Source organism: Bos javanicus, chromosome 7, assembly GCF_032452875.1.
Source record: "Bos javanicus breed banteng chromosome 7, ARS-OSU_banteng_1.0, whole genome shotgun sequence".
NCBI lineage: Eukaryota > Metazoa > Chordata > Mammalia > Artiodactyla > Bovidae > Bos > Bos javanicus.
Window position 1 is genome coordinate 684,737 of NC_083874.1, and position 15,842 is coordinate 700,578.

Below are 15,842 nucleotides of genomic sequence, written 5' to 3' on the forward strand. Positions count from 1 at the left end.
TCACCAACTCCAGGAGTTCACTCAAACTCATGTCCATTGAGTCGGTGATGCCATCCAGCCATCTCATCCTCTGTTGACCCCTTCTCCTCCTGCCCCCAATCCCTCCCAGCATCAGAGTCTTTTCCAATGAGTCAAGTCTTTTTGACCCCCTGGACTATAGCCTGGCAGGCTCCTCTGTCCATGGAATTTTCCGGGCAAGAATACTTGAGAAGATTGCCATTTCCTTCTCCAGGGAATCTTTCCAACCTAAAGATCAAACTCACATCTCTTGCATATCCTGCATTGGCAGGTGGGTTCTTTACCAGCTGAGCCACCAGGAAAGCACCCCCGTTAAAGTTATACTGTCAATACATTAAATGTTATAGCACCTTTTGGCTTCATCCATAAAATATAATTAAACTCATGCGGTAATGGATAATCTGTTGTGTTTACTTCTGTTTACTAATTGTATCATTCTTCTTTCTTTTCTGAGGGCCCAGTCTCTTCTGTCATGAGTTCCTTTCTTTCTAGTGAATTCCCTTTAGCCATTCTTTAAGAATAGATCTGCTGGCAGTACATTCTCTTAGAAGTCCTTTATCTGAGAATTTTTTTATTGCCTTCTCTTTTATGAAGGATAGTTTCAACAGATTTACACTTCAGAGTTTACAGTTTTTCATTCAGCACTTGAAAAATGTTATGCCACTTCCTTCTGGCCCCATGGTTTCAGAAGAGAAATCAGAAAGCCACTGTTATTTGAATTGCTGTTGCTTTGTAAATAGTACATTATTTCTCTCTAGCTTTTTCAATTTTTTCCCTTTGTTTTTAGTTTACAGAAGTATAATTGTGATGTGTCCTGATGTGGATTTATTCGTGTTTCTCACGTTTGGGATTCTCTCTGAATCTTGAAACCGTAGGTTTATGTCTTTCACCAAGGTTGGGAGATTTTCAACCATTATTTCTTTGATTATCTTTTTGGTCCCACATGTTCCTCTGCTCCTCTAACCCTGATTATATGGATCCTTTATTATAGACCCACAGGTCCCTGAGTCTCTGTTTATTATTTTTCAGTCTATTCTCTGTAGTTCAGATTGTCTTCAAGTTCAATGATTCTGTCTTCTGTCGTCTCCAACCTACTGTTGTGTTTATTCAGTGAGGTTTTAAATTTTGGATGTTGTATTTTTCAGTTCTACAGTTTTCATTTGATTCTTTTTTTATAAATGTTTTTCTTTGCTGAAACTTTTTTCATGTGTTTTGAGACAATTTGTAATTGATTGTTGAAGTGTTTTTATGCCAGTTCAATTTAGTTCAGTCACTCATTAGTGTCTGACTTTTTGTGACCCCCCATGGACTGCAGCACGGCAGGATTCCCTGTCCATCACCAAATCCTGGAGCTTGCTCAAACTCATGTCCATCAAGTTGGTGATGCTATCCAACCATCTCATCCTCTATTGTCCTCTTCTCTTCCTGTCTTCAATCTTTCCCGGCATCAGGGTCTTTTCCAATGAGTCAGCTCTTCGCATCAGTGGCCAAAGTATTAGAGCTTCAGCTTCAGCATCAATCCATCCAATGAATATTCAGGACTGATTTCCTTTAGGATGGGCTGGTTTGATCTCCTTGCAGTCCAAAAGGCTCTTAAGAGTCTTATCCAACACCAGTGTTCAAAAGCATCAATTCTTTGGTGCTCAACTTTTCTTTATGGTCCAACTCTCACATCCATACATGACTACTGGAAAAACCATAGTTTGACTATACAGACCTTTGTTGGTAATGTCTCTGCTTTTTAATATGCTAAGCTTGTCATAGCTTTTCTTCCAAGGAGTAAACGTCTTTTAATTTCATGGCTGCAGTCACCATCTGCAGTGATTTTGGAGTCCAAGAAAATAAAGTCTGTCACTGTTTCCATTGTTTCCCCATCTATTTGCCATGAAGTGGTGGGACCAGATGCCATGATCTTAATTTTTTGAATGTTGAGTTTTAAGCCAGTTTTTTCACTCTCCTCTTTCACTTTCATCAAGAGGCTCTTTACTTCCTCTTCACTTTCTGCCATAAGGGTGGTGTCATCTGCATATCTGAGGTTATTGATATTTCTCCCTATAATCTTAATTCTAGCTTGTCCTTTATCCTGTCTGGCATTTCATATGATATACTCTGCTTGTAAGTTAAATAAGCAAGGTGACAATATACAGCCTTGATGTACTCCTTTCCCAATTTGGAACCAGTCCATTGTTCCATGTCCAGTTCTAACTGTTGGTTTTTGACCTGCATACACATTTCTCAGGAGGCAGGTAAGGTGGTCTGGTATTCCCATCTCTTGAAGAATCTTCCACAGTTTGTTGTGATCCACACATTCAAAGGCTTTGGTGTAGTCAATAAAGCAGAAGTAGATGTTTTCCTGGAACTCTCTTGCTTTATTGATGATCCAGTGGATGTTGGCAATTTGATCTCTGGTTCCTCTGTCTTTTCTAAGTCCAGCTTGAACATCTGGAAGTTCATGGTTGAACTGTTGAAGCCTGGCTTGGACAATTTTGAGCATTACTATACTAGCGTGTGAGATGGGTGCATTGTGCAGTATTTTGAACATTCTTTGACATTGCCTTTCTTTGGGATTGGAATGCAAACTGTCTTTTCCAGTCCTGTGGCCACTGCTGAGTTTTCCAAATTTGCTGGCATATTGAGTACAGCACTTTCACAACATCATCTTTTAGGGTTTGAAATTGCTCGACTGGAATTGCATCACATGCACTAGCTTTGTTCATTGTGATGCTTCCTAAGGCCCACTTGACATCACACTCCGGAATGTCTGGCTCTAGATGAGTGATCGCAGTTAACCATCATAACCATCATGGTTAACTGGATCATTAAGACCTTTAGTGTGTAGTTTTTCTGTGTATTCTTGCCACCTTTTCTTAATATCTTCTGCTTCTGTTAGGTCCATACCATTTCTGTCCTTTATTGTGCCCATCTTTGCATGAAATATTCCCTTGGTATCTCTGATTTTCTTGAAGAGATCTCTGCTGCTGCTGCTGCTGCTAAGTTGCTTCAGTCGTGTCCAGCTCTGTGCAACCCCATAGATGGCAGCCCACCAGGCTCCCCCGTCCCTGGGATTCTCCAGGCAAGAACACTGGAATGGGTTGCCATTTCCTTCTCCAATGCATAAAAAGGAAAAGTGAAAGTGAAGTTGCTCAGTCATGTCCAACTCTTAGCGACCCCATGGACTGCAGCCTACCAGGCTCCTCCGCCCATGGGATTTTCCAGGCAAGAGTACTGGAGTGGTTTCCCCTTGCCTTCTCCGGAAGAGATCTCTGGTTTTTCCCATTCTATTGTTTTCCTCTATTTCTTTGCACTAATCACTGAGGAAGGCTTTCTTATCGCTCCTTGCTATTCTTTGGAACTCTGCATTCAGATGGATATATCTTTCCTTTTCTTTGCTTTTTGCTTCTCTTCTTTTCTCAGCTATTTGTAAGGCCTCCTCAGACAACCATTTTGCCTTGTATTTCTTCTTGGGGATGGTTTTGTTCACTGCCTCCTGTACAGTGTTACAAATCTCTGTCCCTAGTTCTTCAGGCATTCTATTATATCTAATCCCTTGAATCTATTCATCACTTCTATTGTATAATCATAAGGGATTTCATTTAGGTCATACCTGAATGGCCTAGTGGTTTTCCCTACTTTCTTCAGCTGAAGTCTGAATTTGGCAATAAGGAGTTCATGATCTGAGCCACAGACTGCTCCAGTCTTGTAAGTGTGGTGTTGGAGAAGACTCTTGAGAGTCCCTTGGGTCCTGGACTGCAAAGGACTCTCAAGAGTCTTCTCCAACACCACAGCTCAAAAGCATCAATTCTTCAGTGCTCAGCTTTCTTCACAGTCTACGGAGATCCAACCAATCCATTCTAAAGGAGATCAGATCAAGGTGTTCTTTGGAAGGAATGATGCTAAAGCTGAAACTCCAGTACTTTAGCCACCTCATGCAAAGAGTTGACTCACCGGAAAAGACTCTGATGCTGGGAGGGATTGGGGGCAGGAGGAAAAGGGGACGACAGAGGATGAGATGGCTGGATGGCATCACCGACTTGATGGACATGGGTTTGAGTGAACTCCAGGAGTTGGTGATGGACAGGGAGGCCTGGCGTGCTGCAATTCATGGGGTTGCAAAGAGTCAGACATGACTGAGCGACTGAACTGAACTGATGTCTACAGCAGAAGATACTGGGGCTGGATTTCCTTTGGCCACTGGTGAAAGTCAGGGAAGCATAGCATTTTTCCTGCTGGTGCCATTGCAGGGCCTGCTAGTCCCTGATTATAGTGTGCGATTTGGGACACTCCGAGACTTGGCTGCTGCTGCAGGCAGATACCACCACCACCCATGCACTGTTTTTGGAGTGAGAACTGTGGTAGCCAGGGACTTTGCTGCTCTGTGGCTGCTGGTGGATCACGTGGTTCAGGTTGTGGTTCAGGGGTTTAATCCAAGGTTTTAATTGAGTTTCTCAGCTTTCCTCACTGGCTTATTGTGTGGATTATCTGGAGTCTAAGTCAGTTATGTGTCAATATCTGCTTTCTAGCTTCCAAACTTTTTAATATATTTATTTATGTGGCTGTGTCATGTCTTAGTTATGGTATGCGGGATATAGTTCCTGGGCCAGGGAACGAACCTGGGCCCCCTGCATCGGGAGTGCAGAGTCTTAGCCACTGGACTACCATGGAAGTACTCCAAAACAGTAAGTTTTCCCTCCTCTTCTCTGCATTTTTGTTTTGTGGGTTTCTTACCTCTCTTCCAAGGTGGTGCTAGTGGTAAAGAACCCACCTGCCAATGCAGGAGACACAAGAGACTCAGGTTTGATCCCTGGGTCAGGAAGATCCCCTGGAGTAGGAAATGGTAACCTGTTCCAGTATTCTTGCCTGGAAAATCCCTAGGACAGAGGAACTTGGTGGGCTACAAAAATATGTATTTATTGGGGCTGTTTTTGTTTCTTATTTCATTTTTTATTGTTATTAATTTCCTCTTCTTACTATCTTGGTATTTACTACTTATTATCTTTATAGAAGTGAATGCTTAACTCATTTATTTTGAATTTTCTTTGTTTCATTCAATCAAGCCCAAAGCAGACCCTCCACATGTATGACTCAGCTCACTTGCTGCCCTCTAGTCCCAACCACACTGGGACTCTAGGACCTTTGGTGGATGGCTTTGCCTCTCTGTGCCTCAGTTTCTGCATCTATAAAATAATAATTCTCCCTCTTGGAGTTGCAGTGAAAACGGTTAAGAAGCAACACATGGAAGTGTGTAGCCCAGGATGGGGCTGAGTGATGGTGGTGGTGGTGATGGTGTCAGCAGTGGTGGAGAAGAAGGAGGAGGAGAAGGAGAAAAGAAGGGGAAGAAGAAAGATAACATTTGTTACATCAAAACCAAGTGTGGAACCAACAGGGACCTACTGTATAGCACAGGAAACTATACTCAATATCATATAATAACTTATAGGGAAAAGAATCTGAAAAAGAGTATATATATATATATATATATATACACACACACACACGTATATAGTGGAATTGTTGTGCTGTACACTTGAAACTTAATGTGATATTGCAAATCAACTATACTTCAATTAAAAAGTTAAAAAATGTTTATTTTATAAAATTTCATAAGATTGTGGTGTGTTTTATTCCTGCATTTTCTTTTGGTTATGCTCAATAGCTTTTAATATATGATATATTATTGATAGTACTTTATAAATTAATATTTCACTCTATGTCACTCTTTTTAAAAAGAGCTACTTACAAAATTTAAAAATTCTTGTGGCCTTGGAATTCTAGTACGTGTGAGAGGTAATGGTGGGGCAGGAAGAAGCTCTCCTTCTGTAGTTGAATTCCCTATTACTGCTTCTTGGTAAGAAAATATTCTGCACAATTGCTATATTCTAGAATTTGCTGTGGAGAAGGCAATGGCACCCCACTCCAGTACTCTTGCCTGGAAAATCCCATGGATGTAGGAAGGCTGCAGTCCATGGGGTCGCTGAAAGTCGGATACGACTGAGCGTCTTCACTTTCACTTTTCACTTTCATGCATTGGAGAAGGAAGTGGCAACCCACTCCAGTGTTCTTACCTGGAGAATCCCAGGGACGGGGGAGCCTGGTAGGCTGCCGTCTATGGGGTCACACAGAGTCGGACACGACTGAAATGACTTAGCAGCAGAATTTGCTGAGGTGCTCTTTATGGCTGAGTAAAATAATTTTGGTAAATGTTCTATGAGTATTTGTAGGCAGTGATTATTTCTATGAGAGATTCTTATGCTTGTATACAGAAAATAAGAGAATCTTCACTGCTGCTCTTAAAAAATAACTAATGTTTCAGTTCAGTTCAGTTGCTCAGTCATGTCCAACTCTTTGCAACCCCATGGACTGCAGCACGCCAGGCTTCCCTGTCCATCACCAATTTGCAGAGTTTGCTCAAACTCACGTCCATTGAGTCGGTGATGCCATCCAACCATCTCATCCTCTGTCGACCCCTTCTCCTCCCGCTTTCAGTCTTTCCCAGCATCAGGGTCTTTTCCAATGAGTCAGTACTTCGCATCAGGTGACCAAAGTATTGGAGTTTCAGCTTCAACATCAGTCCTTCCAATGAATATTCAGGACTGATTTCCTTTAGGATTGACTGGTGTGATCTCCTTGTAGTCCAAGGGACTCTCAAGAGTATTCTCCAACACCAATTCAAAACTAATGTTTACTGAGTGCTTTTTTTGTACCATGCACTATTCCAGGATGTCTCAACTTTAGCACTACTGATATATTGGGCTGGATAATTCTTTGTGCATGGGGGCTGTCTTGTACAATGTAGGATCCCTGGCCTCTGCCTACCAGAGTAACATTAGTCTCTAACCTACCTTCCAGTAACAGCTGCAGCCTCTTCCCCAAGTTGTCACAACCAAAATTGTCTCCAGACAATGCCAAATTTTCCCTGGGCACAAAATTATCCTGATTGAGACATGCTGTTTACATTTATGAATTCATTTACTCCTAATTGCAAACCTAATGTTACCCTGATTTTACAGATCAATATCTGTAAACTGAGCTTCTGTAAACAAAAGCTCAGAGAGGTTCGAAGTAACTTTTCAAACCACAGGGCTATTAAGAATTATTTGTAATTATAGTAACCAGAACAAAGCCATACCAAATCAACCTACATGTCATTTAATAAATTGAGAAACATGCATACATAGGAATTTTGAAAATTTTAACTACTTGATTTATTTACAATGAATACATCTCAAAGAGGGCTTCCTAGGTGGCTCAGTTCAGTTCAATCACTCAGTCGTGTCCAACTCTTTGCAACCCCATGAATTGCAGCACGCCAGGCCTCCCTGTCCATCACCAACTCCCGCAGTTCACTCAGACTCATGTCCATCGAGTTGGTGATGCCATCCAGCCATCTCATGCTCTGTCATCCCCTTCTCCTCCTGTCCTCAATCTTTCCCAGCATCAGGGTCTTTTCAAATGAGTCAGCTCTTCACATCAGGTGGCCAAAGTATTGGAGTTTCAGCTTCAAAATCAGTCCTTCCAATGAACATTCAGGACTGATCTCCTTTAGGATGGACTGGTTGGATCTCCTTGCAGTCCAAAGGACTCTCAAGAGTCTTCTCCAACACCACACTTCAAAAGCATCAATTCTTCAGCACTCATCTTTCTTTATAGTCCGACTCTCACATCTATACATGACTACTGGAAAAACCATAGCCTTGACTAGACAGACCTTTGTTGGCAAAGTAATGTCTCTGCTTTTCAATATGCTCTCTAGTTTGGTCATAACTTTCCTTCCAAGGAGTAAGCGTCTTTTAATTTCATGGCTGCAGTCACCATCTGCAGTGATTTTAGAGCCCAGAAAAATAAAGTCAGCCACTGTTCCCACTGTTTCCCCATCTATTTGCCATGAAGTGATGGGACCAGATGCCATGATCTTAGTTTTCTGAATGTTGAGCTTTAAGCCAACTTTTTCACTTTCCTCTTTTACTTTCATCAAGAGGCTCTTTAGTTCTTCTTCACTTTCTTCCATAAGGGTGTCATCTGCATATCTGAGATATTTGATATTATAATTTTGATATTATGATGATATTAAATATCATATTATTGATATTTCTCCCAGCAATCTTGATTCCAGCTTGTGCTTCTTCCAGCCCAGTGTTTCTCATGATACACTCTGCATATAAGTTAATAAGCAGGGTGACAATATACAGCCTTGAGGTACTCCTTTTCCTATTTGAAACCAGTCTGTTGTTCCATGTCCAGTTCTAACTGTTGCTTCCTGACCTGCATACAGGTATCTCAAGAGGAAGGTCAGTGGTAAAGAATCCACCTCTCAAGCATCTGTTCAATCCCTGGGTCAGGAAAATCTGCTGGAGGAGGAAATGGCAACCCACTCCAGTGTTCTTGTCTAGGAAATCCCATGGACAAAGAAGCCTTGTGGGCTACAGTCCATGGTATTGCAAAGAGTCAGACATGACTTAGCGACTAAACAGCAACAGAATCTGAAAAAACACACAGAAAGAAAAGGCAAGTTGTGGATGTATTTGGGAAAAAAAAATGAAAGTGTTAGTCAGTCAGTTGTGTCTGATTCTTTGCAACCCCCAGTAGCCTGCCAGGCTCCTCTATCCATGGGATTTCCCAGGCAAGAGTACAGGAGTGGCTAGCCATTCCCTTCTCCAGGGGATCTTCCCAACCCAGGGAATAAACCCAGGTCTCCTGCATTGCATGCAGATTCTTTACTGTCTGAGTCATCAGGGAAGCCTGTGGACATCATTTAGGTGAGGATAAAATATGCAATATGGGGATTCTATTAGTCTTTCCTTAAGTGCCAAATGGCTCTTGTTCTTCTGTTTGCATGTACAGGGAAGAAAAACCAGGCAGGGTTGCTGGCTAGTAGCTGCCACCACAGAGCTGTCCTGGGAGAGAGTAGGTGCCCCTGGCCTTGGCAAGCCTGGTACTTTTGGGCCCCCTGGGCAGCTGGGAATAGTTCCTGAACTCCCTCTGGGCTGGGTGACCTTGAGGACCTCAGGAGGTTCTGCTGCAACCCAATTCACCCACTCCCCATTTCTCTGTGGAAACCTTTAACTGTCAATACTCCCTTTTCTTTTTCCTCTTTACTTTTATTGAGGTATAATTAACAAATAACATTATATTAGTTTCAGGCATAATGATATTTGTAGAAACTGCAAAGCAATCAATAAGGCAAGTCACCTCTACTTACTGAGTCTCAGTTTTTCCATCAGTGATATTGGATGAGGCTATCTCATGAAAGGAGTTCTGAGGAAAATTAGAAGAGATACTGTGTGTCCTGAGCCTGTACCCTGCCCTAGAAAGGGTAACCTTTCGTCTGGTAACCTTCCTTTAGGAGTGCCTGTAATTCACCTTAAGACCGCCAGGTGGGGCCATTTGCATCAGGGAAGAAAAGCAGCCAGAACCAAAGTTGAATGCGCATCTTTGTCTCCTGAACGGTTTTTTTGGTTTGTTGTTTTTTTCTTATAAAATATTAATTCCCCAGAGGACACAGAATCACAGTCTCTACTGGGGCTAGGGTATCTGCATTTTAACAAGTGATTTTAGTACACGCTATGAAAATCTGAGACCCGCTGATTGAGCACGTGGAGTAGTTTCTCTCCCAGAAACTGTGCTCGGTCGCTCAGTCGTGTCCGATTCTTTGAGATCCCATGGACTGTAGCCCTCCAGGCTCCTCTATCCATGAGGATTCTCCAGGCAAGAATACTGGAGTGGGTAGCCTTTCCCTTCTCCAGGGGATCTTCCCAACCCAGGGGTCGAACCTAGGTCTCCCGCATTGCGGGCAGATTCTTTACGGCCTGAGCCACCGGGGAGGCCCAAGAATATGGAGTGTGTAGCCTATCACTTCAACCCACTCCAGTGTTCTTGCCTGGAGAATCCCAGGCATGGGGGAAGCCTGGTGGGCTGCCGTCTATGGGGTCGCACAGAGTCGGACACGACTGAAGCGAGTTAGCAGCAGAAGTAGCAGCAGCAGCAGCCTATCACTTCTCCAGGGGATCTTCCTAACCCAGGAATCAAACCGGGATCTCCTGCATTGCAGGCAGATTCTTCACCAGCTGAGCTACCAAGGAAGCCTTCCCAGAAACTAGCATTCAGAAAATATAGTTATACTTTATTGAGGGATTGAGATGGACTTTAAAAACTTGAAAAATAATTTTCAAGCCTTTCAAACAGCAGCATCAATTTACATAGTGGGAAGAGTTAACCTATATTTATATAATTTTATATATATTTTTATTTTGAGGAAATTGATAGAAGTTTGGGGTTTTTAATTCTTTTCTTTCCCCAATTCAAAATGTATTATAATTTACAAAGGAATGGATAGAGAAGATGTGGTACATATATACAATGGAATTTTATTTTGTTCAAAGGAATAAAAGAATGCCAATTCCATATTGAGATTATCATACAGAATGAAGTAAGTCAGAAAGAGAAAGACAAATATCATATAATATCTCTTATATGTGGAATCTAGAGAACTGGTAGAGATGAACTTATTTACAAAGCAGAAACAGAGTCACAGATGTAGAATACAAATTGACAGTTGCCAAGGGGAGAAGAGGGGGTGGGATGAACTGGGAAATTGGGGTTGACATATATATACTACTATATATAAAATGGATAACTAATGAGAAGCTACTGTATAGCACAAGGAACTCAATACTCTGTGGCGACCTAAATGGGAAGGGAATCTAAAAAAGATTAGCTATATGTATATGTATATGTATATGTATACGTATAACTGATCCACTGTGCTGTACAACAGAAACTAACCCACATTGTAAAGCAACTATACTCCAATAAAATTTTTAAAAAGAGAAAAAACCAAAATGTATTGTCATCTAATATAATCTCTTATTTAAAAATTTGCTAGGATTAAAAAGTAAAATAAAAAATTTTGCTTTAAATCTATCCTGTAAAATTATCATAAATCAAGTGAAAGATGATAATGCCAGAAACATCATTATCTTTCACTACTAGTTTATGGAGGACCTAGGGATGTTTCCTGTGCAGTGTGTCCATATATCATAAAAGAGCAAAATTTGCTGTCCCAAAATGTGACTCTTTGTTTCCTTATTAATTTTCTATCTGGATGATCTATCCATTGGTGTAAGTGAAATGTTAAGTCCCCTACTCTTATTGTGTTACTATTTATTTCCCCTTTTATGGCTATTAGTATTTACCTTTGTATTAAGAACCTCGTATGTTGGGTGCATAAATAGTTAAAATGGTTATATCTTCTTCTTGGGTTGATCACTTGATCATTGTGTAGTGTCCTTCCTTGGCCCAGGACCTTCGGGTCCGCTGTCCGATGCATCCCAGGGTTGATGGGATGACTCCGTTCAAGCCCGTTTGCTGGCTTGGATCTTGATGCCCCTCCAGGACTCCACTCTGTGCACAGCCTCCGGCCTTGCTCAGAGTTGGTGGTGAGGAACATCTTCAACTCTGCAGCCTGCCCTTGGCAAGAACCCTGTTGGCAATTGTGGTCAAGATGCCTGACCAAGTAGTACTTCTCATGGAACATTTGATTTCTCCTGGGGACACCCCTTAGCAACATGAACCTAAGGAAGACTGATCAGCAGGTGTTGAAACAGCCCAGGTTAGTGATCATGGGACCTGAAAGTAGGTGTGGTAGGAAGAAAGGAGACGGCAGATTCAAAAAGTATATAGGATGTGGAGGTGGGTGGGTGAGGGAGAGGGAAGACCACAAGCCACATTCTGGGGGCTTATCAAAAATTCGAAATTTTGGACCTTCCAGACCTGCTGAATCAGTACCTGTATTTGGGTGGTTTATGTGTACCTTGGACTTCCCTGGTGGCTCAGCAGTAAAGAGTTCAGTTCAGTTCAGTCGCTCAGTCATGTCCGACTCTTTGCAACCCCATGAACTGCAGCACGCCAGGCCTGCCTGTCCATCACCAACTCCCAGAGTTCACTCAAACTCATGTCCATCGAGTCGGTGATGCCATCCAGCCATCTCATCTTCTGTTGTCCCCTTCTCCTTCTGCCCCCAATCCCTCCCAGCATCAGAGTCTTTTCCAATGAGTCAACTCTTTGCATGAGGTGGCCAAAGTATTGGAGTTTCAGCTTCAGCATCAGTCCCTCCAATGAACCCCCAGGACTGATCTCCTTTAGAATGGACTGGTTGGATCTCCTTGCAGTCCAAAGGACTCTCAAGAGGCTTCTCCAACACCACACTTCAAAAGCATCAGTTCTTTGGGGCTCAGCTTTCTTCACAGTCCAACTCTCACATCCATACATGACCACTGGAAAAACCATAGCCTTGACTAGACAGACCTTTGTTGGCAAAGTAATGTCTCTGCTTTTGAATATACTATCTAGGTTGGTCATAACTTTCCTTCCAAGGAGTAAGCATCTTTTAATTTCATGGCTGCAATCACCATCTGAAATGATTTGGAGCCCAAAAAAGTAAAGTCTGACACTGTTTCCACCGTTTCCCCATCTATTTACCATGAAGTGATGGGACCAGATGCCATGATCTTAGTTTTCTGAATCTTGAGCTTTAAGCCAACTTTTTCACTCTCCTCTTTCACTTTCATCAAGAAGCTCTTTAGTTCTTCTTCACTTTCTTCCATAAGGGTGGTGTCATCTGCATATCTGAGGTTATTGATATTTATCCCGGCAATCTTGATTCCAGCTTGTGCTTCTTCCAGCTCAGCATTTCTCATGATATACTCTGCATAAAAGTTAAATAAGCAGGGTGACAATATACAGCCTTGACGTACTCCTTTTCCTATTTGGAACCAGTCTGTTATTCCATGTCCAGTTCTAACTGTTGCTTCCTGACCTGCATACAGGTTTCTCAAGAGGCAAGTCAGGTGGTCTGGTATTCCCATTTCTTGAAGAATTTTCCACAGTTTATTGTGATCCACACAGTCAAAGGCTTTGGCATAGTCAATAAAGCAGAAATAGATGTTTTTTCTGGAACTCTCTTGCTTTTTCAATGATCCAGGGATGTTGGCAATTTGATCTCTGGTTCCTCTGCCTTTCCTAAAACCAGCTTGAACATCTGGAAGTTCATGGTTCACGTATTGCTCAACCCTGGCTTGGAGAATTTTGAGCATTACTTTACTAGCGTGTGAGATGAGTGCAACTGTGTGGTAGTTTGAGCATTCTTTGGCATTGCCTTTCTTTGGGATTGGAATGAAAACTGAACTTTTCCATTTCCTCACAGAATGTGGTCCACTGGAGAAGGGAATGGCAAACCACTTTGGTATTCTTGCCTTGAGAACCCCATGAACGGTATGAAAAGGCAAAATGATAGGATACTGAAAAAGGAACTCCCCAGGTCACTAGGTGCCCAATATGCTACTGGAGATCAGTGGAGAAATAACTCCAGAAAGAGTGAAGGGATGGAGCCAAAGCACAAACAATACCCAGTTGTGGATGTGACTGGTGATAGAAGCAAGGTCCGATGCTGTAAACAGCAGTAAAGAATCTGCCTGCAATTTAGCAATTGCAGGAGACTCATGTTTGATCCCTGGGCCAGGAATCCCTGGAGGATGGCATGGCAACCCACTCCAGTATTCTTACCTAGAGAAGGAGCCTGATGGGCTATAGTCCATAGGGTCACAAAGAGTCGGATACAACTAAAGCGACTGAACACGCACACACACATGTACCTTCAAGTCTGAAGGCCCTGGTCTAGAGTGGTGACTGTTGTGACTTTGCTCTGGTAGAGTATGCAGGAGGAGAAACAGGAGCCAGGGGCGATCAGGGGTTGAGGGAAGGGTGGGAGATATGTACGTTTCGTTTGGCCCTATGGGATTTGGGGTGCCTGAGGACCCTGAGGTGCAGTGTTTGGAAGGAGCTTGGGAGTTGGTCCAGATCTGGCAAGAAGTGCTTGGTTTGGGAACTGGGAACATACCTGTGATGGCTGTCCCCAGTACAAATGAAATCCGTCTGGAAGGGTGGGTAGCAGTGAAGGATTTGCTTCCCAAATTCATTTATTTCTTATTTCTACTGCGACCACCCTGATCCAAGAACATCATCTTGAACCAGACGACTTCCATGGCCTCAAATATGTCCCAGGATCCAACCTTGAACTCTCCAATTCATCCCACAACAGCAGGCAGAGAAGTTTCCCAAATTCAAATCGGTTACTATCATTATTACACACTTCCCAGGAGTTTACAGTGGCTTCCTATGGACCTAAGAGCAAAGCCCAAACCTGCCATCCGGCCCTCAGTGCACACAATCTGTCCACTCTGCCAGGGCCTCTATCCCCCACAGGCAGCGCCAGCCTCCTGCCCTCCTGCTCCATCTCAGGTCCACGCAGGAATGCCAGCAGGTTTCCTCCCCACCTCAGAGAGGCCTCCCCACTTCAGAGAGGCCTCCCCTCTCATCTCCATTCTCAGCGCACTGATCATTCCCTTCACTAGTCCATGTCAAAGTTGCCATTGTGTATTTGCTCCTTCCCCTGGCTGGCTGTCTTCTCAACGATGTCAGCTCCAAGAAGTGAGGATGGTAGGTACTCTTTTCTCCGTGAGTGTCTGACACACACTAGTTTTTCTGCCAGTGTTGAGTGATTCACTGATATATTCCAGGACCCAGAGAAATTCCGGGTGCAGGAGTGCTTCCTGGAAGGCGTTTGTGAGATAAAACTGGAAGTGGGGGCAGAAGCTCAGAATTTTGGTAAGCTGCAGTTTGTAAGTACAGACTAGTTCAGGCAGTCAATCGTGAGATGGGACTGAAAGCGCTTACGGTGAGATAAAAGACAGACCTATCGAAAGACAGAATCATGGGATTGACTAGAAGCGTTCAGGAATGTGAACACAAAGGGCCTCAAACACTGGGTGACTATTCTGGGTCCAGGAAGCCCCAGAGGCCTCTGAGTAGGATCCAAGTGATACTCCTGGGCCGCTCCTGATGCCCTGCCTCCTGACCTGACCGTACCCTTTGGATCAGTCCACAGTATGGCTCTGCCCCTGCTGACCCAAGATCGCCTTGGCTTCTGAACCTGACTCCTGTCAGTCTTCCCAACTCTCACCCTCCTGTTCTCCAAGTCAGTAATCACAACTGCCCCAGAGGTCTGCCCTTTCCCAGCATAAGCCCATCCAGCGCCTCCTTCCACAGCCCAGTGTCAGCAGTTAGAAACCCTGGGCTTCTCCCAGCCTGCTTCCACTTGCCTGACCCTTTGGCTGCTTTATCAACTCCTTGAGTTCCAATGTTCTTGTCTGTAAACTGGGATGAGAATATCTTCTCCCTGACAATGAGAAATGCTTCCCTTATCTTCCATACTTCAGATCTAGGTCAGTGGGGAGGGGGTCTGCTGGAGCTAACCCAGGACCAGTAAACAGTTTCCACAAGCCTTGAAATTTGACCAGAAACATTCCTTTCTTCTTGCACAATAGCTGGATGGGCTGGCCCCCTTTGTCACCCTCTCCCCTTAGCTCTCGGAATTCTTATCTTGAGTGCAGGGCGGGGCCTTGGCTCAGGGCCCCAGGCCCTCCTCCCTCCTATTAGTCCTCCCAGCCCACCTCGAATCTCTGCTAAAAGCAGAGTGTGCCAGCTGCCCCTGGGTATCTGCCCAGGGCTTCCTAGCTGGAGCTGGTGCAGGAAGAACGAGACAGGAGGGATAACCCTTTCCACCCTGGCTCCCTGACTTCTGGAAAACCCTGGGGAGTTCCAAGATTGTTACTGCTGCTAACCTGAGTCACCGTTTCTTGCCTCCCAGTACCACTGGAAGGTTGCTGCTGAGCTGTGAAAGACACCGGGATTCTTGGCCTCCAGAGCAGAGGAATTCAGTCCGGGGCCAGTGACAAAGCTTGGTTGCTCAGAGCTTTTGTGTGACAAAGTTT